Source organism: Dipodomys spectabilis, unplaced genomic scaffold (genome assembly GCF_019054845.1).
Source record: "Dipodomys spectabilis isolate Male_0828 unplaced genomic scaffold, ASM1905484v1 ptg000262l, whole genome shotgun sequence".
NCBI classification, from domain to species: domain Eukaryota; kingdom Metazoa; phylum Chordata; class Mammalia; order Rodentia; family Heteromyidae; genus Dipodomys; species Dipodomys spectabilis.
The window spans coordinates 4,446,936-4,470,545 of record NW_024870939.1 but is presented as its reverse complement, the minus strand read 5'-3'; the positions used below and the strand labels follow the sequence as shown (position 1 = coordinate 4,470,545).

Here is a 23,610-nt window from a genome sequence, read left to right as displayed (position 1 = left end):
AGGTGGCTCAGTGGTAGAGCACTTGCCTTGCATGCATGAGGCCCTGGGTTCGATTCCCCAGCACCACATAAGCAAAAAGAAAAAAAAAAGCCGGAAGTGGTGCTGTGGCTCAAGTGGTAGAGCGCTAGCCTTGAGCTGAAGAGCTGAGGGACAGCGCCCAGGCCCAGAGTTCAAGCCCCACAACCGGACCATAAATATATTATATTAAGATCATATCACTTTTAGGTCAAATTCTTCATTTCTGTTCTTCTTTTCCAAAATTATCCTGGCTCTATATTTTATTCTTCCCTAAGCAATTTCAATGAAAACTTCTCTTGAGACTTTAATTAGGAACACGTAGAATTTATAGGTAATTTAATTAAAATATTGTGACAAATATATTTCCTCCTTCAGGTCTATTTACCCTTCTCTATCATGATTTCTCTAGAAGAGTGGCTTTTCCTCCATTATCTTTATGCATCTCTACTTCTTGATCTCTAATATGGGGGGCTAGAAGAATACTACTACTCAATTTTATGAGGAATAAATATACCTACGTTATAGTTTGTATGTAAAATGTCCCTAAAGGCTCATGGATTGGTCCCTAGCTGGTGGAGCTACTAGAGGAAATTGGCTAATAAGGATGTTAACTTCCTCAATACATTAAACCATTGATGCAAAGCTAAATGGAAATGGGTAGGTCCCTGCCTTTGAAGGACTTATGTTGTAACTGGTTCATCTCTCTCTTTCTCTCTCTCTCTTTCTGTGTGTGTGTGTGTGTGTGTGTGTGTGTGTGTGTGTGTATAGTTATATAATTATATATAATATATAACATATATAATAATAGCTAGTTATTATACATGTTTATATAAAAGCTGATGGTCCATTTTCAGAGCTAAGTATCTGACCTATCCCTGAGTTCATATTGGCAAACATACAGCGGGTACACCTGGAAAATCCCTAAGCAAACAGTACATTAAAGGGGAGCCAGTTAACAGGAGAAGCATGGACCATGATAAAATGAGAAAGTAAGTAAACATTGGATGCATATCCAAAGGCACATACTCAGAAATGCCTTCCCACCATTACAGAACAAAGCAGGAATGCCTACTTTTAAAATTCAACCAATCCCAAGAGGTGCATATGTCAAAACTGCTCAATAGAAAATAATGAAACTTAGGTGACACCCAGGAAAATTGTACAAAAAGAGGAATGGAGGAAAGGGACTGCACACTAGCAGGATGAAATACTTGCTGTAACTACTTTGGCAGTCTCCTCCCACCAGACACTTGATGCTGCAAGGTTGCCATTTACTAGTAAAATCTTATTTTCATTGTTCTCCATGTCTCCAAGTTGGTTCCTTGAGCTTGGACAAGTGAGTGAGTGAATGTGTTCCCTCTCTCCCTTTCCCTCTCCTTTTCTCTCTCTCTTTCCCTCTCCTCCTCCTCCTCCTCCCTCTCCTCCTCCTCCTCCTCTTCTCCTTCCCCTTCCCCTTTCCTTCCCCTTCCCCTTCCCCTCCTCCTCCTCCTCCTCCTCCTCCTTCTTCTTCTCCTCCTCCTCTTCTTCCTCCTCTTCCTCTTCTTCTTCTCCTTCCTCTTCTTCTTCTCCTCCTCCTCCTTCTTCCTCTTCCTCTTCTTCTTCTCCTCCTATTTATTCTACTCCCTGTCTCTGTCTGCCTCTGGACCGTAGAACTCCTGATTATTCATCATTGGACCTCCTTTACTTGAACCAGTGACCTGTAATTCTGAGATTTGTGGACTTAAACTGAATAATGCTGCCGGAATCCAAGGTCTCCAGCATACAGATAGCCTAGTGTGGTATTTCTCAGTCTCATTAATCTAGAAAATCAATTTTCCTAATACATAATGTCTCCTTTGTCTGTATTTGCTGATTTTTCTTTTTCTTTGAACCCGATTACTAGAAGAGCTAGAGGTTTATTTTTTTTAAATATATGACTGAGATGACAGGAGAGGTAAGCAAAAGCATTTCAACACAAATCAAACAGAGAATAAAACAGAGCATAAAACAATGGAAACAGCATCCAGGAAAACTCGATAATATAAGTTATTATAACAGAATATTAGAAAAAGAAAGATGAATTTTACATCTTATACAAATACAGCGTTCTGAAATAAACTCAGAACCAAACATATTAATGAGACCTGTTGAGTGTGAAGTATAAAGATGTTTTTAAAGCTTGATAGAGAGAGAGAAACAAGCAATTAACTGACAAAAACCATTTTATTAGAAACAATAAATGCCAATGATAAAATATCTTCCAAAATATAAAACAATACCTCTGTCAGCCTATCATTTTATACCTTAATTATTTTGCAAGGGGATAAAATAAGATGTTTGCATAAATATTAAAAGTATGAAGATTTACCTTTTATAGACGTGAAGATTTACTAAAAGATACATTTTAGCAAGAAAAAAATGTAAATTCACAAGGAAGACCTGTGCAGGAGAAGCAATGAGCAAAAACATCAGTAAAACATGTTGGTAAATCTAATAAAATAAACTGAGAGTGCAGTTAAAAAGATCAAACTTGTGTTAGGAAGTAGTGGATTTAATAAGAATATCATACATGGGAAACCTTTATCTTGTTCAGGCTTACATTAGGGCATAGGAACACATAGGAACCTTAACAAGCTACAGTTTTAACCAGTATTGTAAATTTTGAGGAAGCTTTCAAAGATTGAACTCAGCTCTGGCATCTTTTCAGATGAAGGATGCTTTTGAGTTTCATCATCTTTCTGGATTTGACATTCCTAATGGAGCAGAATTCTGATTCCTGCTTTCATTTATAAATCTATAGCTTCAGAGTTTCAATTCCCCACTCACTGAACTATTTCTTTTTAGGGGGTGCAGGAACATATCTCATCTTAACTTATTTCTTCCTACAGTTCATTGTTTTCTTTGGAGCAGAGAGGATCATTGTAAGCCAAAATGTCTAATGTTTCATTTGCGTAAGTTTCACTAAAAACCCTCTCAAGTCTGAAAGGTGGATTATCCAGGCTCAGTGCAACATACCACCATCTAATTCCATGGACTCTCTATACCACCGAAGAATGACCAGGAGTGATATTCCTCAGCATCCCCTCCTCTCTGGGATTGTAGTGTAGTGTTCATCTATGAAAGGCATTTTGCTAAGAGAAGCAGGCAGAAGACATAATTCTAGAAGGACTTGGAGACAGTAGGAAAGCCAATAGAAAAGAATGAACTCTCAAGAATCACTTCAGGGCTGCTAGCTTCCATATATAGGGAGAGTTCCCTGAAGTTCAATATTTGAAGCAGCTGCTAGGCAAGTGGTTCAGAACCTCCTTATGTCTGGTGCAGGCTGGGTTCATCATGAATGGCCTCTTTATCCTTTGTTGCAAATGCCATGTTTTTGAATCATATTGCCTTTGGATCATATTGAGGAGTCTCTGAGATGGCCCCATGATTGTTACCCCCTGGTGTCTATGATTTTGTGTATCTATGATTTGGATCTATGATTTTTCCTTTCCCACACGAACCCAGGGATGGCCTCCTGCAGCCAATTGAGGGAGAGAGTTGGTGCAAGACTTCTATGGCTAAATTTCAGAAGTCATTATATGGAGGTGATGAATATGATCAGAATATATGCATGTATAAAAATATCAATTTGTATAATCAATATAACCTAATTAAAAAATAAAGGTATTATAACTTTTGGCCTGGCCTTTAGCCAGGCTTGTTCCTGTGGAACACCATTGTCAATCCATGAACACATGTAATCAGCCATATAGAGAGGCCCAGATGATAAAAACTGAGGCCTACCTACAACCAGTACAAACCTGCCTGTCATGTGAGCAAACTAGAGCCTCCTGTGAGTCTAGCTTTAAGACTTATAAGCTGATGCAGGAATAAGACTTGGAAGCCATTGGGATAGACTGTTCTTTCACATGTGAGGAGGACATAAATTTGGGGGTAGAGATAGAGATGGAATCTTGTGGTTGAAAATGTTCCCCCCAAATTCATGTGTTAGAAGCTTAATCCTCAAAGCCTTAGGTTAATGATATTTGAAGGAAAAAAAAAAAAACCCTTGGCAGTGATTGAGTCATGAGGGCTCTACCTTGAATGGATTAATCTATTCATGGATTAGCAGATTAATGGATTAATGGGTTCTGATGGGAGTGGCTTTATTATAAAACCCAGGTTGTTTATGCCTTTTGCTTTTCACCATGCCACGAGATACACCACAAATATTCAGTATAACTTACTCTGTGCAATTCCGTTCTAAGAACTGAGCGTGGACTGAGACATCAGCACTGCCTGACATCTGTTGTGTTCTATTCGTGATACCATTACTGAGCCAGCTCAGATTCAAGAAGAGCCATACCTACTTCTCTCAATGAGGAGATTGACAATGAATTTGCCATTCTGTTTTTTTGTTTTTGTTTTTGTTTTTGCTAGTCTTGCTTAACCTCAGGGCCTGGACACTGCTCCTAAGCTTCTTTTGCTCAAGGCTAGTGCTTTACCACTTGAGCCACAGTACGACTTCCATCCTTTTCTGTTTATAAGGTACTGAGGAATCGAACCTGGGGCTTCATGCATGCTGGGCAAGAGCTCTACCACTAAGTCACATTCTCAGTCTGCCATCATTTTTAATCCTCCTAATTTTCTAATTCCCTTTCCAGATATCTACCTAAAGTCCCTTAAGGGGTTCGTGTTTAAGCCAGGTCAGTCCATTAGCTTTCCCTAAAATACACCCAGTTTTTTCTTGTCTCTCTGTCCAGAACAAACTTGGCCTTTTCCACTAAGCTTATCTTCTACCCTTTGGGAGACCTTTACAAATGATGAAGACATTGATGAGTGTCTCACATGAAGTTTAATGACATCACATGTTATTTGATGTACTAAGCTTGAGTCTTCATTCTCAATGTCACATTCCATTGAGTGGATTTTATGGTTGTTTTTTTTTACTCTATGTAAGCCTGGACATTAGCTTTTCCACAAACCATTGCATCGTATTTTCTGGTTTGTGTGATGTGCTTCAGGAGGTGTGGTAAAAGGGAATTGGCAGTTACTAAAAATTTAGAGTGAAGCATGATGTTAAGCATTTATGTATCTATCATCATCTTATAAAGTCAGTATTCTTATTCCCAGGGGCATATGGGAAAGCTGAGTTCTTAGAATAAGTACGAAGAGGGAGAAACAGAAGGCAGATCATGCCAAGGCCTTTATATTTTTTTCCTGCCTTCGCCTTACCCACAGCTCCCTTGAAATGAAGCTCTCTGGGAAAGAAGAAAAACTATGTGAATAACTAGGGTCTGTGGTTTCTACAGCACTTGAACCGTAAACTCCCCTGGTGAGGGCATGCTCTTGTTGGCCTCGTTGTGTGCCGGCATTTACTTCGCCTGGGACCAAAGCTAAACATTAACCCACTCGAGCTTTGCCTTTTGTTTCTCATTTTCCAGCTCCCATGACTCCAGGGTGGCTTTGGTCAAATAGACCCTATCCATTATAATTCCTTTTTAAATAGCTCCTGGGCATCATGACAGCATGTTTGGAAACACTGTGGCATATTTGTGGTGATTAAACTTCACTAAAACATCTGGAATTCTGGGCTCTCACAGGCTGAGTGGCTCCAACACTGCCCAAAAAGCCCGTACTTCTGCCTTCATTTGAAGAATCTCAAGCGAACAGTTTCCTTTTCCCTTAGCCTCTGAGGGGAGAAAAATTGCTGGTCAGGCATTTCCAGAGGGTTCTGGGGATCAAAGAGAGAAAAGCAAACACTGAGGGAAAATGTGCTATTTATTCTTGGAACAAAGTTACATTGGCAGCTTTCTCCTCTGCAGTAATACTTGTTTTCCTGAAAGGATTATATTGGTGTTTGCTTCATCCCAGGAGATTTAGCTGCCACCCAGCTCCTGACCTGTAGCTTCTCTCCAGCCTTCTCCTAACCGTGCTCTCAGTGTTCCCATAGGCTAGGCAAAAATTAAAGAGATTAAAATCATCCATGGGAGAAAGTAGGTTAGTGCAGCTGCTGTGAATGCTTGGGTCAGCACTCAAGTCAGCAGCTCAGATAAACTTGCCATGTGAGCAGTGTCCCTGGGCTGCGGGCTGAGGACCCCAGGCATTTCAAACTCTCTCTCTCCTCTGTCTCTGTCTCTGTCTCTGTCTCTGTTTCTCTCTGTCTGTCTTTCTCTCTGTCTTTCTCTCTGTCTGTCTGTCTGTCTGTCTGTCTGTCTCTCTCTCTCTCTCTCTCTCTCTCTCTCTCTCTTTCTCTTTAGGTTCAGAATGAGAAAAAATAGCATTAGGAGGAGGAGAAATGTCAGATGGAGATGTCTTTCTTTGCATGAGGAATTCTACCCATGCTTTTCAAGGATATTTCTGCATTTAATGGAGACAATTACATGGCCTCATGGATGGTTTATACAGTAGAATAACTTACTGAGACATTCATTTGATTCTTCTCTTGGCTGTAGAAACCTGACTTTCCAATGGGAAAGATTTCTCCTTTCCTATGTCTGTTTCAGCGGGCTGTGTGATTGAGGGAAATCGGGCAGCTCGGATCTGGGAAGGGATGAGTGTTGTGCATTGCTAAGGATGTACAGCCTGACTGGGATGCTAGAGGTATCCCTAAAAGTAAAAGAATGAGACCATTGGGAGTGTCCGGAAAATATGATCACTTGCTAATGTTAAGTGCTGTAGCCTTGATTATGTCTGTAAAATAATTCCCCAAGCTCAAGCCTCAGGTGAACTTGCTTTGTGGCTCCAGGCAGGAGCCAGGACACTAAGCTGGATGTGTTTGCGGAAACCCACACACGTCTGGAAGGACTTCTTTAAATATCCTGTAGTTGAGAGTCATCATCAGCTTCCATGCAACTCTGGAGGGTATTCCCCAATAATGACTGAAATTACATTTTCCCTAAAGAGTAGAAAGCTTGAGGTTAATCATGTGATAGGTGTTGTACCAATCTCTGGATTCACAGATAGGAATAAGCACCTACTAGTGTCACCGGGCTTTGATCTAGGAGAGAAGTACAAGTGCACAGCTCCAAAATGAAGATCTGTCAGACACTGGGAACACAATGGGGATTACTGCCTCTATCCCAGGGCAGAGAAAGCTGTTCAGAATTTCTCACCTTTGTTCCGTGTCTTGAAAGATGAGCTGGAATTCCTCAGGAGGACGCGGGTGGAGTCAAGAACACTCTGTACAAAGGTTCAGAGCGTGAAATAGCTTGGCATGTTTGGGAGCCTGTGAAGAGGTTGACATGGCTGAAACATAAGACAGGTTGTTACGGGCAGGGTGGAAGAGGCAGGTAGAGGCCAACCCGGAAGGGCTTTGCGTTTTGTTCTAAGAAGTGTCCGTATCCTAGAGGTATTTTGGTGATACAAACAGAAGCATTTGTCAAGAAGCAAAGCTGATGCAAGAAGATCGCCAGAGTAAGAGGGGATCTCAGAATTGAGGAAGTAAAGATGAGGAGAGCGTGTGAAGAAACGGTGGCCAATGGTGCCAATGCTACAGTCAGTCAGAACACAGCGCAGAGACACCCCAACTGGTGACATTAATTATGTCCATTCCAGTAGAAGTTGGGGACAAAATTCAGAGCTGAGGATTGAATGGGGGTGAAGAAAATGAAGATAATGAAAACATCCATTTGTCTGAGAAGGTTGGTTATTAAAAAAAATAAAGACACAAAAATATCTAGAAATGAATCCAGAACATGGAAGTCTATTAATAATTTATGGTCATGTTTAATCTTCATTTTATTTGTTTTTTATATCACTATAGAATTGAATATATTATGGTGTTCTAGGTATTACGATTTATGAAAGCACATGAGGTAAATGTAGTAAATAAATCAAGAAAAGATGAACATGTCAAACACCTCAAATATTTATCTTCGTTGTTGTTGTTGTTTGGTTGTGTGTGTATGTGTATATGTATATGACAATCCTGGGGCTTGACCGCAGAGCCTCAGTACTGTCCCTGAGTTTTTTCACTCAAGTCTAGTTAGTACTCTGCCACTTGAACCATAGATCCACTTCCAATTTGGAGGAGTGAGAGTAGTTAAATGGAAGTAAGAATCTCTTGGGCTTTCCAGTCAGGGCTGGCTTTGAACCTTCATCCTCAGTTCTCAGCTTTCTAAGTGTCTAAGATTACAGGCATGAGCCACCAATATCTGGATATCTATAATTTTTTGTGGTGCGAATATTTGAAATGTACTCTTAGCAATTTTGATTATTATTAGCTATATTTAAACCATACTCACCAGGTCTCATGTCATAGTACTTAGAAATCCTTATCCTCTTGCCTACTATTATGCACACTTTGGCCATCATATTCCATTTTTTCCCAGCCTCCATACCTTGTAGCTACCATTATACTTTCAGAGTCTAAGTTATCTTAGAGGCCAGGTATACATAAGAATGTGAGGTATTCGGTGGGGGGGGAGGGGGGGTATGATTGGGTGGGAGGGAGGGGGGAGGCTGGGAAGGGAGGTGAAGGGTAAACAAAGGAGGAGGCTGCAATGCTTGGTAAGAAATGTATGCATTATCCTGCCCATGTAATTGTAACCCCTCTGTACAGTATGTTCTCAAATAAAATAAAATAAAATTTAAAAAAAAAAAAAAAAAAAAGAATGTGAGGTATATGAATGGTGCTCTCCATAGCCCTTCATATTCTCCTGTGCCTGGCTTATTTCACTTAGCATAATGTTCTTGAATTCTAGCCAAACTGTAATTAATGACACTTATTTGTTAAGGGTAAATATTAATCCATTTATATATATATATATATATATATATACATACATATATATATATATATAGAGAGAGAGAGAGAGAGAGAGAGAGATTCTATTTTCTTTATCCATCTGTCAATGGATAGATCCTTAGGTTGACTCTGTGACTTGGCGATTGTGATCATTGCTGCCATACACATGGCAAACTGATTTCAAACTTTTGAGGTAATTTATCCAGGAGGATTTCTGGATCATATGGGAGTTCTATTTTTAGCCTTTTGAGGAACTTCTGTACAGCTTTCCATAGTAGCTGAAACATGTTATAAATAACAAGGGAGGTTCAGGCATGTTCAAAGCTGGGGGCAAGGAGGCAGTGGAATGATTAAAGATGAGGAAAGAGGAAATGAGGCTGAAAAGGAAAGGTCTGGCAAGCAGGGGCTTGAAGCACAAAGACAGACCCCTTATTCCCCCCACCCCCACCCCCACTCCCACACCAAATTCCCATGTGCTCAGGGTGTTTGAAGCTACTCTTTGTGTGGAAGCTCTGTTGCCCTGTACATTTCATTGCAAGTTGGAAATTCGAGTAAACCACTAAAAATAAAGCAAATGTCTCATTGCGTAATACATTATAAATATAGTAATCCAACTTGCTCATTTTAAGGTTGCTTTTCCTTTGGTGAACCAAATGAACCAGCTATTTATTTATGATCTCATCTTCTCTTAGATAAACATCTCAGATTCCTGAACACATCTACAAGTAAATGTGGAACTCAGACCAGGAACTCAGTTTGGATTGCACACACAGGAGCCTGACCAGTTGCTGGTTGCAGATACCAGTTTAGGAATTTGGATTTGAACATTGGGGTCATAAATACATTGCTACAGAGGATGTTTCATGAGATCTATCACACCATTCATCAGGACACCATGGTCTAAAACTTTCTGATACAAATGATGAAATCCTCTCTTCTGCTTAATGTACATTCCTAAAGGAAATTAAGAGTGTGGTACACTTTATTCTCTGTACTCTGGTTGCCCATTTATTTTTTCAGACCAAATCACTCTATTCCTTTCTCCAGCTTGTACGTTTCACAGTTAGAGGAAATCCATCCTTGAGGAATTTGAGACCTCTGCACGTAGACATGTAATGAATGGAACTCTGAATTAGGGACAAGTTATGTTGTTGCACTGAGCTATTTCAGTTCAGATTTATACTTTATTCCAAGATCTATTATTTCCTTTTGTTCTAGATATGCATTGTTTTCTACACATGATGGGTGATTAAAAAATAAACTAGGTCTTGGGATGAATATGCAGTGTATTTTCCAATTTTATAATGAGAATCAATGATATCTTCAATATAAGAGACATAAATATTTATCTTATTGACAACTTTATGAGGCAATGCACATTATGACTGGGGATCTAACTTGTATTTTCTTTAAAAATAAGTATTAGCAATTTCTCTAGATGTTTCATAGTTCCATTGTATCATTATTTATTGTTGAATCCTCTCATTTTTTATAGCAACTTCCTGTTATTAGAGTCTGTTTTATATAGATGATTTATTAAACTTCTGCTTCTGCTTAGTTAACCTTGTTAGCCAAGATGAAAGAAAGTAGAGGAGGTGTCAGCCAGAGAAGGAGACTTTCCTAATAGAAAACACAGAAGGAAAAAAGAAGAAGAAGAAGAAGAAAATTATACTAAAATCTGTTTATGGTTTAACTGGTGAATATGTTTTGATTTAAAACCTATAATTAATCAGAAATAATGTCATGTTGGGCAGCAGCAGGCTAGAGAAATATTTTTTATTTCTACTCTACTACCCCATGCAAGATAAAGTGGTTGGATCAAGAGAATTCAGATCTCTACTCTTCTGACTGGGAAATAATTCAATGAGATAAGCTTGTACTCTGTAGCAGAACAGATAAAGAGGATGCTTAATGGATGCTGTTTCCTCACTATTTCATCCTTCTGGAGAACGTTGCTTCTTAAAAGAGAAGAAATGTGATTTAAATGGAGTGCGGATTTCACTTTGTAGCTATTTAGTCTCCGGAAGGTTCTTTTTGACAACTAAATGGTGCTCTATAGATCCCTTCATATTCTTCTGTTTGGGTAAATGTTCATATCTGGGAAAGGAAGACAAAGGGTGGAGAACTTGGACTGTTTTTCTTTTTTTGTGTGAAGTTGGTCATCTACATCTGGAAATTAGAGCCTCACAGAGAGATAACTGTCATCATTGATTTATTTGTTGATTAAAGAAATCCTTCAGACCTTATAAAAATTGCTGGAAGAACTATAAGCAAAGGATGTTGTATTCTTCAGCTTTTGCTGTCTAGGAGGTGTTAGTAGCTAACACTCAGATTGCCAGCTTCACTTTCACAGGCTGATGTGGAACGAATGCTTTTAAATGCCACCTGGCTAATGACTGCCCATGAGATTTAACAGAAATCTCATTACTTTGCCATGAAATGCAATGGCAAAAATGAGTCAGTGGGTTAAAAAAATAAAAGAGAGAGAAAGAGAGAGAGGGAGGGAGAGAGGGAGGGAGAGAGTAATAGAGAAAGAGAAAGAGAGAGAGAGAGAGAGAGAGAGATGTTGGTTATCCTTTCTCCAAACTAACATTTAACACAAATGTACATTTTCTTTTCAGGCTCACTTTTGCTAAGATAAACTGAAATGAAATGACCACAGGGCAAAGCATTTTTAATAAAAAAGATAAAAGAAAGAAAAAGAAAAGAAAAACTTAGCCAGCTAGTTTTCCTAAAGTGACATCATTATTTGTGACACATTGGTGTCTCTGTCTGTACATCCCTTAGCCTTTCTTTGGGCTATGAAGCAATTTCCTCTGTGTTTCATTATTCCACTTACATGACTTCCATGCTCCCACCACTCCTGGAGATCATTTACTACTTCTGGAATTAATAAGAGCTGGAAGTTTGAAGGCTTCTTGTAAATAGCAGTGCCATAGTAGAAGCACTGATTCTGGTTTCAATCATTTGTACTTTCCTAGGCTGGAACCAGACTTCCTACCCTTCACTATGTGGGGATGATTTACTCACCCAAGGCAGAATCAAGCCCAGGGATTGGAGGTCGGGGAGGGCTGTGATTTTGATGTTCATTTGTAGATTGAGCTCCTTATTGTTTTTAACTTCCTATCTGTGAATTGACCCAAGAGAATGCAGATCACTACTCTTCAGACTGGGAGAAGGACTAAATTTAAGGCCTCGGGTTTTAGCTGCATTTCTTATAAAAGTGATTGTCGTACTGACTGCACATATTATATACTGGCAAAGGAGTTTTTATGGTTATTTTCTAAAAGTCTTCCTTTGGAGATTGTGGCTTAATGGCTCAGTTTCTCTGGCCTGGAGTTCACTCTGTGATGAGAACACTCCCTGGGCTCAGTATAGTGTGCAACAAGGTTGTCCATGATCTTTGCACTCCACAGGGAAGCCCCATCTGCTGGAGTCACCTGTCCATATCAGAAAAGCTTCTCACACCGACAGCCCCAGATCACAGCCTGAATCCCTCCCTTCTCCCCATTGTGGATTGTGGGACTTGAATTCAGGGCCTGGGTATTGTGCTGGGCTCTTTCGCTTATGACTAGTGGTCTACCACTCTGAGTCATAGCTCCTCTTTCAATTTTCTGGTGATTAATTGGAGATAGGAGTATCATGGCCTTTCCTTCCTAGGCTGGCTTTGAACCACAATCCTCAGATCTTACCCTCCTGAGTAGCTAGGTGTGACCACAAGTGCCCAGCTGGACTCTCATCTCTGTGTAAATCAGGCCAGTGTTTTCAATGTCCCTTAACAGTTTATGGGTTGTCTACCCTACTCTCCTGTTGGGCTATGGAGTATCATACCACCACCTAAACCTTAAAAAGTGCAATCAAGGATGATTTATTTGAAAAAAAAATTAGGCTTAAAGAGTTCTGATGACTTGGAATCATATCTAGTGAATAAACTGTGAAATGAGGATTCTCTCTTCATGGAGGGACATAGGCAGGGCTGGTGGTAGATGCAGGCAACATAGCTGGAGAGTGAACCACTAAGAAATCTGGCCTTAGCCGGGTGCCCGTGGTGGCTCACGCCTATAATCCTAGCTGAGATCTGAGTATCGCCGTTCAAAAGCCAGCCCAGGCAGGAAGGTCCATGAGACTCTAAGCTCCAATAAACCACTCAGAAAACTGGAAGTGGCGCTGTGGCTCAAGTGGTAGAGCACTAGCCTTGAGCTGAAGAGCTGAGGGACAGAGCCCAGGCAGGCCCAGAGTTCAAGCCCCATGATCGAAGAAAGAAAAGAAAAAAGGAAGAAATCTGGCCTTCAGGTATAAATAGATCTTCCCCTCATGTAGCTTCAATTTTCAGACTTACAAAATGAGAGATCAGTAGTACTGAAGGAAAAGGCATGGGCAGGACTGGCACAGGCTTGTCAGCTAAGGCTCTCATTAAAGGCAGTTCATGCACACACACATGTGTACACCCATACTACCATGAAGTGACTAGCACGCTCAGGAGTCTTATTATTTATTTATTTATTGACACAAGGTCTCGCTGTATAACTCAGGCTGTTCGCAAACTCACCATCATTTTGCCTCAGTTTCCTAAGTGATGGGATTACAAGGCTGTGCTGTTATCTTTTGTTTGTTTTCTTGCAGTGCTAGTTAGGAAAGAACCCAGGGCCTGTATATGCTAGACAAAGACATAACCTACATATCCTCTGATGATTATTTCTGCAGAATCTGGACCACTTACTTCCCTCAAGTTTCATCTCCATGCAAGGATGGAGGCTGACCAACAGGAACCCCAGTGGGGTTCTTTACTTAGCAATGCATGTGCCTATATCCTGCTGCTCTAGATGGCAACTTTACTCCCTCCATATCCATGATTCCTAAAAGCCATTGAAGAGCAGGAATCTAACAGTCTCTGCTGTGTTTTAAGGAAATGAGGTAATACTGATAAGTAACTCAATGATTGACATTTTCTAATTGTTCAACATATGTTGCCATTTGTTAGTAGTCATGATTGGTTAACATCCAAAGCTTGACTGGGTCACAGTGCATCTTCTATCCTTTCTCCAAACTGAGATGCAAATGAACAGGCTCTGGATTAGGGCCAAATAGTCACTAAGAAACAATCGTGGGTGAAGTGGTCTCATGGGAACATCTATGCTCACCTATTGGCAACTGTGTTGTATTCCATTCTCCAAACATTTACTGAGCACCAGCTATGTGTGTGGCCCTGTGCTCTACATACAAACCTGTGATCTGTGGAATCCATGCATGCTGTGTTCCAGGCAGCCACACACACTACATTACATCAGGAAACCTCAGAGCTGCCTGCTGATACAGCTGGCCGGTTCAAGGGAGTGCTGAGAGCACTTGCAGGTGGGGTGTGGGAATCAGAGTCAGTCAAGTGTGTGTTCTTTGTACAGATAGGAAAATTGCTGTCTGCCTGAGTGAGGAACACTTGCCCAAGTTCAAATAGATAGTAACCTATGAGCTCTTGGAGGCTAGGACCTGGTTCCTTGGTGTGTTTTTGGAAACAAAGTCACTTTCTACCAGACCAGCTGCCACTGGATGAGAGTGTGATAACTTGTCTGTTTTCATATGTGAGTGTTATTCTTTTAGCTCATGGCTAAATGAAGTAACTCTTGGATAAGTCCAAAACAGTGGTTCTCAGCCTTGGTAGTGGTTAGATGGTGTGGTGACTCTTTCAATTAAGGAAGTATTTGGTGGGGGAGGGATGAGGTTAGGACCTCCTACTGGTTTATAAAGACTCCCAGGTGTTTTTAACATACAGTCTGGGATTCATAGCCTAATAGAATTAGTGTAACATATGGTCAGTGTTGTAGAGAGCCACAGTCCCAAACAGGAATTTGCATTTTGTTAGAGTACAGATTTGGATTCAGCAGGCCAAGGGAGGGTGGAGAGAATCTCCATTTCTAATAAGCTCCTGTGTAGTATGAGTATTTCCAGTCCTGGAACCACACTGCCAGGTGCAGCTCCAGAAGTGCTCTGAGATTCGGATCACAAGTTACTCTAGCCAGAAGACTGGGGGAAATCTTTTCCCTGTACTTCCTCCTCTTCTCCACCCTAGGCAGGCATCCGCGGTAATCCCCTCTTGTAGAAGGATTCCATCCTATCCCTGCAGGGAGCGCCTACCCTTTCCTGTTGGGCTGTCAGTGTGATGGGACCCTTCCTTGCTCCTCATCATCACTCTTCACCCTGTCTCTGCCATCTACTAGACTGCCTCCTGATGGGGTTTTCTCATTCTTCCTGCCTCTGGCCAGGCTGCGCTCATTCCACAGATGGCTCTTCCACTCTTTGGCTGGTCTTAGAGATCCCTGCATCTCTGGACCCCGTTTGGCCTGCACTAATTGCCGGTGATGACTGTCTTGGAACAGAATGCCCTAGTTGATTTCAGCATGTCCAGCACCCAGCCCAGCGCCTCTCAGACACTCCATAAACACTTGTTGAATTTAACAAACAAAAACCTCAAACCCAAGGGAGGAAGGCCAAACAAAGACTGCAGCTCCTCTCCGATAAAAAATGTACATTCCATCGAGATTATGCATCAGCCTTTAAACTTTTCACCGGAGGGGGAAAAAAAAGTCGATCAAACTTTTAACAAAGTAAGTGGTTATTTCCTGTCTGGGCGAGTGTTTTAATGCAGGCTCAAAGCAGAGGACAGGGCAGGAATGAGAGGATGGATGCTGGCTGGGGCTGGGAGGTCTGAGTTTCAATGTGGGATCCTCGCGGTAGGGGGTAAGGCTGGAAGTCCAGGACCCAGTGCGGGACGACCGGAGCGGGACCCTCCAGGCCCCGGGGACAGTCGGAAGCGCGGGGAGGCGGGCTGGAGTTGGGAGCGTGAACTAACTTGGAGCAGAGGGAGGGGCAGCGCGCGGCAGGCAGCCGTTCAGGTTTCGCATCTTGTAGGCGCCCACAGGGGCTGGGGAAGGGGGCGGGAGAGAGGGAGGGCAGGTCCGGAGCCGAAGAGGGTGGAGGAGAGGGGAAGGCCAAAGGAAATGAGACAACCTTTTCTTCCCACTCATTCGGATTCCACTAGCGTTTCGGGGATTCGGCGCGATCGTCCGTGAACGCCAAGGCCGGGACCCCGCGTCCCCAGTTCAGTCCTGACCCCGGCAAGGCCGCTGGGATTTCTCTCCGAGGCGTCGGTGCCAACTTGGAAACTCGCGATCAGCACTTTGTCACGTCGTCCCGTGGGGGATCGGCTCCGGGTTCCCCGGCTCGGCCCCGTGCGTGCGCCCGGAGCGCAGCCCCCGGAAGTGCGCGCTCGGCGGTCCCGGCGAAGGTAAGCAGCGCCCCAGAGCGCGCGCCCAGGGCGCAGAGCACCCGGCTTTCCATGTCGTCTCCCCGACTCCCCACCGCCCCGGTCCCTTTGGAGTCACCCAGGCCACTTCTGACCTGAGGCCGCCGCTTTGTTCTTGAACCTCTGCCCAGGTGTAGGCTGGATTTCCCCAGGGAAATCGCGCAGGGTTTCCTTTTTCTTTTCTTTCTTTCCTTCTTTTTTTTTTTTTAAATACTTCCATTTCCTCCTATTTTCTTTTCTGCTTCCTCCTCTCCATAAGCTGCCTTCATTGGATCAGACAACTTAGACTGGGGCCTCCGCAGCCTGGTGTCTGGAGTAGGTCCTTCCCAAGGCTGGACGCCTCCAGGCACGAGGCTGAGCCGACCGGTCCGCACCAGTGTCTGGCTTTGACCTCGGGCCAGGAGCTCATCAGCCCCAAACGCTCCTGGCCCTCGTTCAACTATTTACCTGGCTCGTTTTGGAGGCTCTAAGCATTCTGTGCCCATTTGGCGACCCCCAACACCCTGGAATCTGTGGATTAGGGAATGGCAAAGCTGTTGGCGCCCCCTAAAGCCGCGATGGGACACTTTGTTCACGGAGAGGGGCGCAGTCAGCTCCCACACGGCTCACCTGAAGGGTCCCAAAGACTGGGGTGGGAGTGGGGAAGACCACGAACTCGATCACTTCACTGGCGTGGAGTTAAGGAGAAAGAGGTAGCACGGAGAGGAAGACCTACCACATTGCACTAGCCAGTCAGTTTGCTTCTTACTAAGCACCTAAGCTTCCACATCAAGTCTGTGAGTAGAGACTCCTATCCCCATTTTACAACAGGACAAAATAAAACATGATGAGATTACTAAGTGCTCAGGGCCACATAGTTTGGAAAGTGTCCAGGCAGGATTTGGATCCCAGCTGACCGCACCGTGCAAATCCAGTCCTTCACTGGGTTTCTTACATTCACTTCGAGCAAGAACTTGCCAGCACCTCCTGCTTATACCACAGAGAAGGTTTTTTTTTTTTTGTTTTTAAATAGCAAATGGATTCTACTCAAATCCAAACTCAAATCCAAACTATGTACTAGTGTCTACTGTCTTTGTGGTTAAGTAGCCAACGCTGAAGTGCGTTTCCCCTCTAGTCAGTCATCAGATCCAGTTCTGACACACAGGGCTGCCTTGGGGCTCTCCTGCCTGAAAGGAAGTTTAATGGTTAGGAATGGTATAGTTTAAATTAAAAGTAGAGTTTAGATTTAAAGTTTAAATCAGCAATGGGGCTTGGTTTTGCTTCCTACGTCCAGACAGCTGGTAATGTCTGGAGTCATTTTTTGGTCACCAAAGAAGTGGGGCAGGAGGCTGTTCTGATGGAAAGAGACACCAGGGATGCTGTTAAACATCCCCTATTGGAAGACCAGCTTTGCCCCAAGGCAGTTTTGGTAATAGTGCTTAGAAACTTTGGCTTAATTTAGTGCCTCGTAATCAGTGTCATCATTATTTCTCTCATCCTTTGCTCTGCTCTACTTGTACCAACCTCTGGCCTCATGTGAGCCCCTGCCCTAGAGTCAGAATTCTGTGGCTAAATCCACAATGGATCATACTAAGCCTCAACCCCTTGTTGGTCTTCCCATTGCTAAAAGAAGGGACAAGGATCCACAGGTTTATAAACATTAAAAAGTAACCCCTGGAAGTGGCGCTGTGACTCAAGTGGTAGAGCACTGGCCTTGAGCTTAAGAGCTCAGGGACAGTGCCCAGGCCCAGAGTTCAAGTCCTGTGACCAATTCCCACCGCGCCCCCCCCCCCCCAAAAAAAGTAGCTTCTTTTCTGCATGTTTAAGTGTGGGAAATAGTCTTTACACAACAAAACTGACCTGTGACCTGTTCCGCATTGGCTCAGCCCCAACTCACCAGCCCAGCCTCCCTTCTGCCATTTTCTCTAGGTTCTTGTCCTATCCTAACTCACTGCTTTTTTGGTATTCTCGGCCCTCACTTCTAGGAATACCCTTTCTCCTCTTTGGTTGGCAAATACCCCCATCATTCTTTAGAGTTTAGGACTGTAGACCCTTTTGGGATGAAAGATTTTTCAGTTCCTAGACAGCTCTGTTGTTTCTTCCTGTCCAACCTGTGCACATTTCTTTTTTCACCAACTCACTTGTATTATTTACTGCATCTTGTAGAGACCCCTAGTTCATCTCTACAGTGGTCTCTGCATGTCTAGAAGTCTTCATATTGCTGTGCTCACAATACTGGCTAAAGCTCTCAAATCCCAGCTTTGGCACTTGTTACTTCTGTGACCTTGAGCAAGGAGACTCAGTCTCTCAAAGTCCTATTGGTAGAATATGAAGACAATAGTTTGCCTTCTCTACAGACCCATGAGTGTGACAAACTAATGGGAAAATAATTGTTTGACTTATGTTATCATATGATTCCACCTTAGCAAATTGTGAGGTTTCTTTGGCTTAATCTATAATGTCTCTTTAAAGATAGCTGTGGTATTGTCCTTCTTGCCATAGTAAGAATCACATAGAGGCTGAACAGTTTGCTCAAAGACACACAGCTCATTGGTTCACAGGGCCAGCATTCACATAGACATCTGAATACCAGAACTATGCAAGTAAAGGACTTGGTCTGCTGCTGGGCATATATTGAGTGCCCAGCAAAGGTGAACTGATTGTTTATGGAATACATTAATGAAAACCTAAATCCACTGAGTTTTTCACCTGTGCTATACCTGTGATGTAAGATGGTGCTTTTATCTTTACAATTCTTGTTTCCTTTAATCCTTGACTAACCTACAGCCACAGAAGGATGTTGGGCTGGGCCTGAGTCACAGTACTGGGTCAGCACCACTAACCTTGATGCTAAATGAAGCATCAGTGTGTCTAGTCATGGCTAGAACTTATTAGAGGTGTTGGAAGTGGAAGATAGGAAATGGAGGAGGGATGAAGTCAACACTCCTGCCTGAAGAGATAGTTGTAGACGTAGGGATTGGAACTTTATAACCCAGTTTTGTCTTTGGAGCATGTGGTCTTTGCCCTGTGCATCATGTACATGAATAATGACGAAATCAGTGAACTGAGGATAGATGAATAAATGACATTGGCTGTCTCTCTTACCTTATACTTGATGAGATGTAGAGGGCAACTACTCTCCAAGAATTAGGAGGAACATTTACCTATTAAAGGTAAAACCTGTTAAGAAAATGTAATGGCCATCTGTGTTATTAGAGAGGCAGATTTGGAACCAGTTCCTGACTCTCCATGTGAGTTATGTATAACACCAGATACAAGGTTACAGCTGATCACTTCACCATCTTGGAATTTCCCCTAGAGCAGCCCTGGCTTTGAAAGCTGAACCCTTTCTTTGCTAGTCTCTGGACCACTTGGTCCGTTGGTCAGGCTAACTTGCACAGCAACCTGTGCATTTGTGTACTCTGGCTTCCTCTACAGCTGTACTACACAGCTGTAATCCCCCTGAGTTTGTTTCTTTTGGCAGATTGTTCCTAAAACTTCAATGGGATGATGTCACCTGGTATGTGCAAGGGCTAGCGTGGCAGAAATCTTCCAGTGAGAACTGTTTTATAGGGTAGAGCAGGGTGAAAACTTTCCTGTTCATTGGCCCATCTGGGACCCTGCGGATCTCATGTGGCTCAGCCTTCCTCTTCAGGCCCTAGGCATCTACTGGCTTTATCCCATCTCCTAGGTCACCAGCTGGCTGATCTGAAAAATCCCTACAGGCTGTTTTACTGGGGTAAAAAAAAAGCTAGACTCAAGATCCTTGAGCACCACTTATATGTAAACTGATGCTTTTATAGCCTAGCCAATATGATAAACCAGCTCAGGTGGCAAGGTGGGGTACCAGGCTTGGTGCCTGGTCTTCAGACCTCTATTGTCACACTTTGTTGGCTACCACTGTGGATAGCTCCTCTTAACTGGGCAGATTTCTAATGCAGCTGGCTTCTGGCTTTAGGGAGATACATGTGCATGGAACTTAAACTATGTTCTTCAGGTGAATTCTGTTAGGTACAGTCAAAGGCACTTAGGTCTCAGACTAGAGTAATGCTATAATTTTGAAGTTGCCTCTGGCTTGGAACTCCAGTACAAGAAAAGCTATATGCTGGGTACCATGAACACAAAGATGAAGAAGGAATGGCCTGTGTCATCCAGATCATAAGATGGACATGTGAACAGGCCCTTTGATGGTGATCATTAGAATAAGAAATCTGCTCAAAGGAACCAGCCACCACAACTTAGGTGAGTCAGGATAAGGCATCAGAAAGGGTATTTCAGCTAGGCCTTAACACATAGGAAAGAGCCTGCTGGCTTTGTGAGGACTGGTGATCAAAGGGCATGATAGATCGGAAAGAGCTTAATGAAGTAGAAAGGCAAAAAAGAAAGGGGCTGGCAGATGTGTGGGGAGGACTAGAGGCTTGGAGATGAGTCTGGGGAGGCTTTTCAGCAGTCCCACTTTCTGTCCCAGTACTGTTGGGAGACAGTGCTGAGGACTTGTATAGCTCAGGTGTGCTGAGATCTTTGAATGGTGGCTGTGCCTTCTGTCTCCGCTGGCTTTGTTTCCTCCGGGGGCAGTGGACAAGAGTGGGGTTGAGGCAGAGACATCGATTGTCTCCTGTAAGCAAAGAAGCCTCAGCCCAAACAAAGCTAAGCTTGATGGCCATGTATGGTTGTTTTGTTTTCTTTCCAAAGCCCTGGCTGATAAACTATATTCAGGGCTCTCTCAGAGCCTGAGTTGTAGAACAATTACTTTTAGAGCAGGGGGGTGAGGTAAGGAGGGAGAACAGGAAAGAGAGAGAGAGAGATACCGAACAATGGACAGAAAGATGGAAGAGAGGCTAACTTTGGTACCCAGGTATATTTTGTTTGTTTGTTTGTTTTTTAACTTAAAAACCATCCTGTGATCCAGCAGGTCAGCTGCTATCAAGACCAATATGTTTTCTGAGAATTGTGTTCTCATTTACTGTCCTCCTCAGAGAGGGACTTTTATGGTGTCTGTTGCACAGAGTTTCCCATAGACGGCAGGTACACGTGCTTTCTGATTGGACAGTTGGGCTTCTACAGATCATCCCCAGATTTGATCACTCCTGTACTCCTGTGCTACGGATTGGACATAAGGCCTTGCACGTGCCAGACAAGTGCTCTACCACTGACATATATAACCCAGACCTTCAGATAGATACTTTATTGATACTTTATTCACCTCTTAGTTACCTCCAAGGCACATGGAAGCACTTTGTGAGACATATGTGGATGAATTCCTCACCTTCAAGATGTTCATAGCCTAAATGGAGAGATAGACGAGAAGACAGACAACCCAGCACAGTGGACCAATGCCATGACAACAAGACACAGACAGACATGAAGGAGGGGCTCAGTCCAGTCAGAGGTGAGGTGAGAGAGTAGAAGTAAGGAGAAAGAGGTGAGGGAGTAGAGGAAGGGAAAAGACTGCCCTATTTTGGGGTCAATCTGTCTTCCTCCAAAGAAATGGTCTCATGACCAGCTCCCATAGTTGTCTCCTTTGGTGGATGCCAGGCTTTGTGTTAGGGGCTTTGGACGCGTTTGATACATTAATCTCACAAACCTCTAAGGTTAGAAAAGTCTGTTTTCAAAAAGGGAATGGCTGCTTCCTCCTGTTTTCCTTTTTTCCTCTGCCCTGCTGAATGTTGGCAGCTGTACCTGGGTAGTAGCAAACTCTTTGCTCTGGAGTTCAGTGACTCTCCCTCCTCTTGCCCCTTCTTTGATCACCAAGACAGTCTGCACTTTGTCCTCCAAAGCCAGAGGAGGCGGAAATGCAGCATCATAAACGTGGGAGGAAAACAAGGGTTTTTACAAAACACCTGCTCTAAGTGAAGCCTCTCTCCTTTGCCCTGGGCCCTCCTGCCTGTCACTCAGAAGGTCATTTTCTATAGGGGACAGACTTCAGGGATCTTGTTCCTGTGTAGGGCCCTGTGATTACAGAGGGCTGGGAAAGGCTGATTTTCCTCAAGACACCTATTCAAGCACTGCTTGACTTTCCTCCTGCCCACTTGTCTTGTCAGGACAAGACAGACCATAGCAGCCCAAGGGGAAGAGGTAGGCAATGTCACATGTGTTCTTTCCTGAGGCCCTTACCCTGAGGGCCTCTTCTCTGAGCAACCTCTAACAGTGACTCTGTTGTTCTGCAGTTGGACAATGAACCAGATGGTGGGTGGAAGGAGCAATGGGTTCCTTCATTTCTCAGGGAGTCCCATGGGGCAAGAATGGTTAGCCTCTAGCTGTTCACCCTAAGAACCTCATGAAAATTTGGAAACTAATGACTTAGATATTTGGTCTCAACAAGACACATGTAAAACTGAGGAATGTCCCTGTGGGGGACCCCTTTGCTCACCGAGACTGCTTGGTAGCCTTGGTTTGTTTCCTCAGCTTAACCTGTCACTATTTGCTGGTACCTTAGCCCTGGGGATCTAGAGATGAACAAGCTTATTTTGTTGTTGCCAGAAGACCTCAGTGATCCACATCAGATAAGGAATCAGAGGCACTAATACTGTGTGCTGCTATCCATCCTTCTCTCTAAGTTCTCTAGAAGCAGAGCATATGTCTGGTTGATTTCCTAGGACACCACTGCCTTACCTTGAGCTGCGGTATGCAGCAGGTGTCCAGCCAATGAATGTTGCCTTACTTCCTTTTCTGTTGCTACAAAAGGATACCACAGACTGGGTATTTTATAAAGAAAATCATTTTATTCAGTTCATAGTTGAATAACCCAGCTTGGCATCTAGTTAGGGCTTTCCTGTTAGATGGTAACATGGTGAAGGGCATCATATGTCCAGACAGAGCAAGCACGCTAGCTGGAGTCTCTGCCTCTTCTTCTCAAGCCACAAATTCAGGTGTATGAGTCCTACACACATGACCTCATCTAATCCAAATTATCTTCCAAAGGCCCCACCTGCAAATACCATTCACTGTGACTATGGGGATTAACTTTCCATCTCTGGCCTTCTGAGGAACACACCCAAATGATTGTAGTTGTATCTTCCTCAAATGCAGTGCTCGAGGCAATCACAGATGGTTGTGAGTGCCCAGAGGAGGAACACTTCAACTCAGCTAACTGGCAGGTCTAGGAGGACTTGTAATGAGGAGAGTGAGACATGGACTTTTGGACCAGAGAGAAAGGGGAAGACAGGCAGAAGGGCTGTTTGGGAAGCCAGGGTGGCCATTTGGGTAGATCAGTACTGCCTTGCAAGAAAGGAAGCTAGGTAGGTGGCTGGAGATGTGAGTTTGCAGAGAAGCAAAATAACCACACCAGGGAGGGCCTTGCTGAAGAATCCTAACTTTGGAGGGACATGGAAGCCATTGCAGGGTTCCATACAGAGGAGACATAGGGTCCAAGTATCCAAATAATGGCAGTGCTCTCTGACAAGACAGAAGAAGACTGATGGCAGAAGAACATTCAGGTTGCTATTGTAGGGAGAGTAGAGAAGGCTTGGGGTTTGGAGTTCAATGTGCCTCAGATTACTTCCCTGCTTTGTAACATCGGTGTGCAACTTAGGTCTCTCTGAGACCCTATCTTCTCTGAAAACAAGTACTGTAATTCCTCCCTCCTGGATGATATGGTATGGCTAATAGT

The 23,610-nt window shown here is 43.3% G+C and overlaps 1 protein-coding gene across 2 annotated transcripts in view; it reads left to right on the top strand.

Annotated features, from left to right (window-relative positions):
• Positions 1 to 15,476: 15,476 nt before the first annotated feature.
• Positions 15,477 to 23,610, top strand: part of Eva1a (eva-1 homolog A, regulator of programmed cell death) — a 51,530-nt gene continuing 43,396 nt past the window's right edge. Inside the window, exons 1-2 of one of the 2 annotated variants that reach the window (XM_042699772.1) lie at positions 15,477 to 15,612; positions 15,759 to 16,004. The gene's annotated coding sequence lies outside the window, so the exon portion shown is untranslated. Of the gene's footprint in view, positions 16,005 to 23,610 lie in introns of both variants that reach the window. The other variant, XM_042699771.1, reaches the window with a different exon arrangement.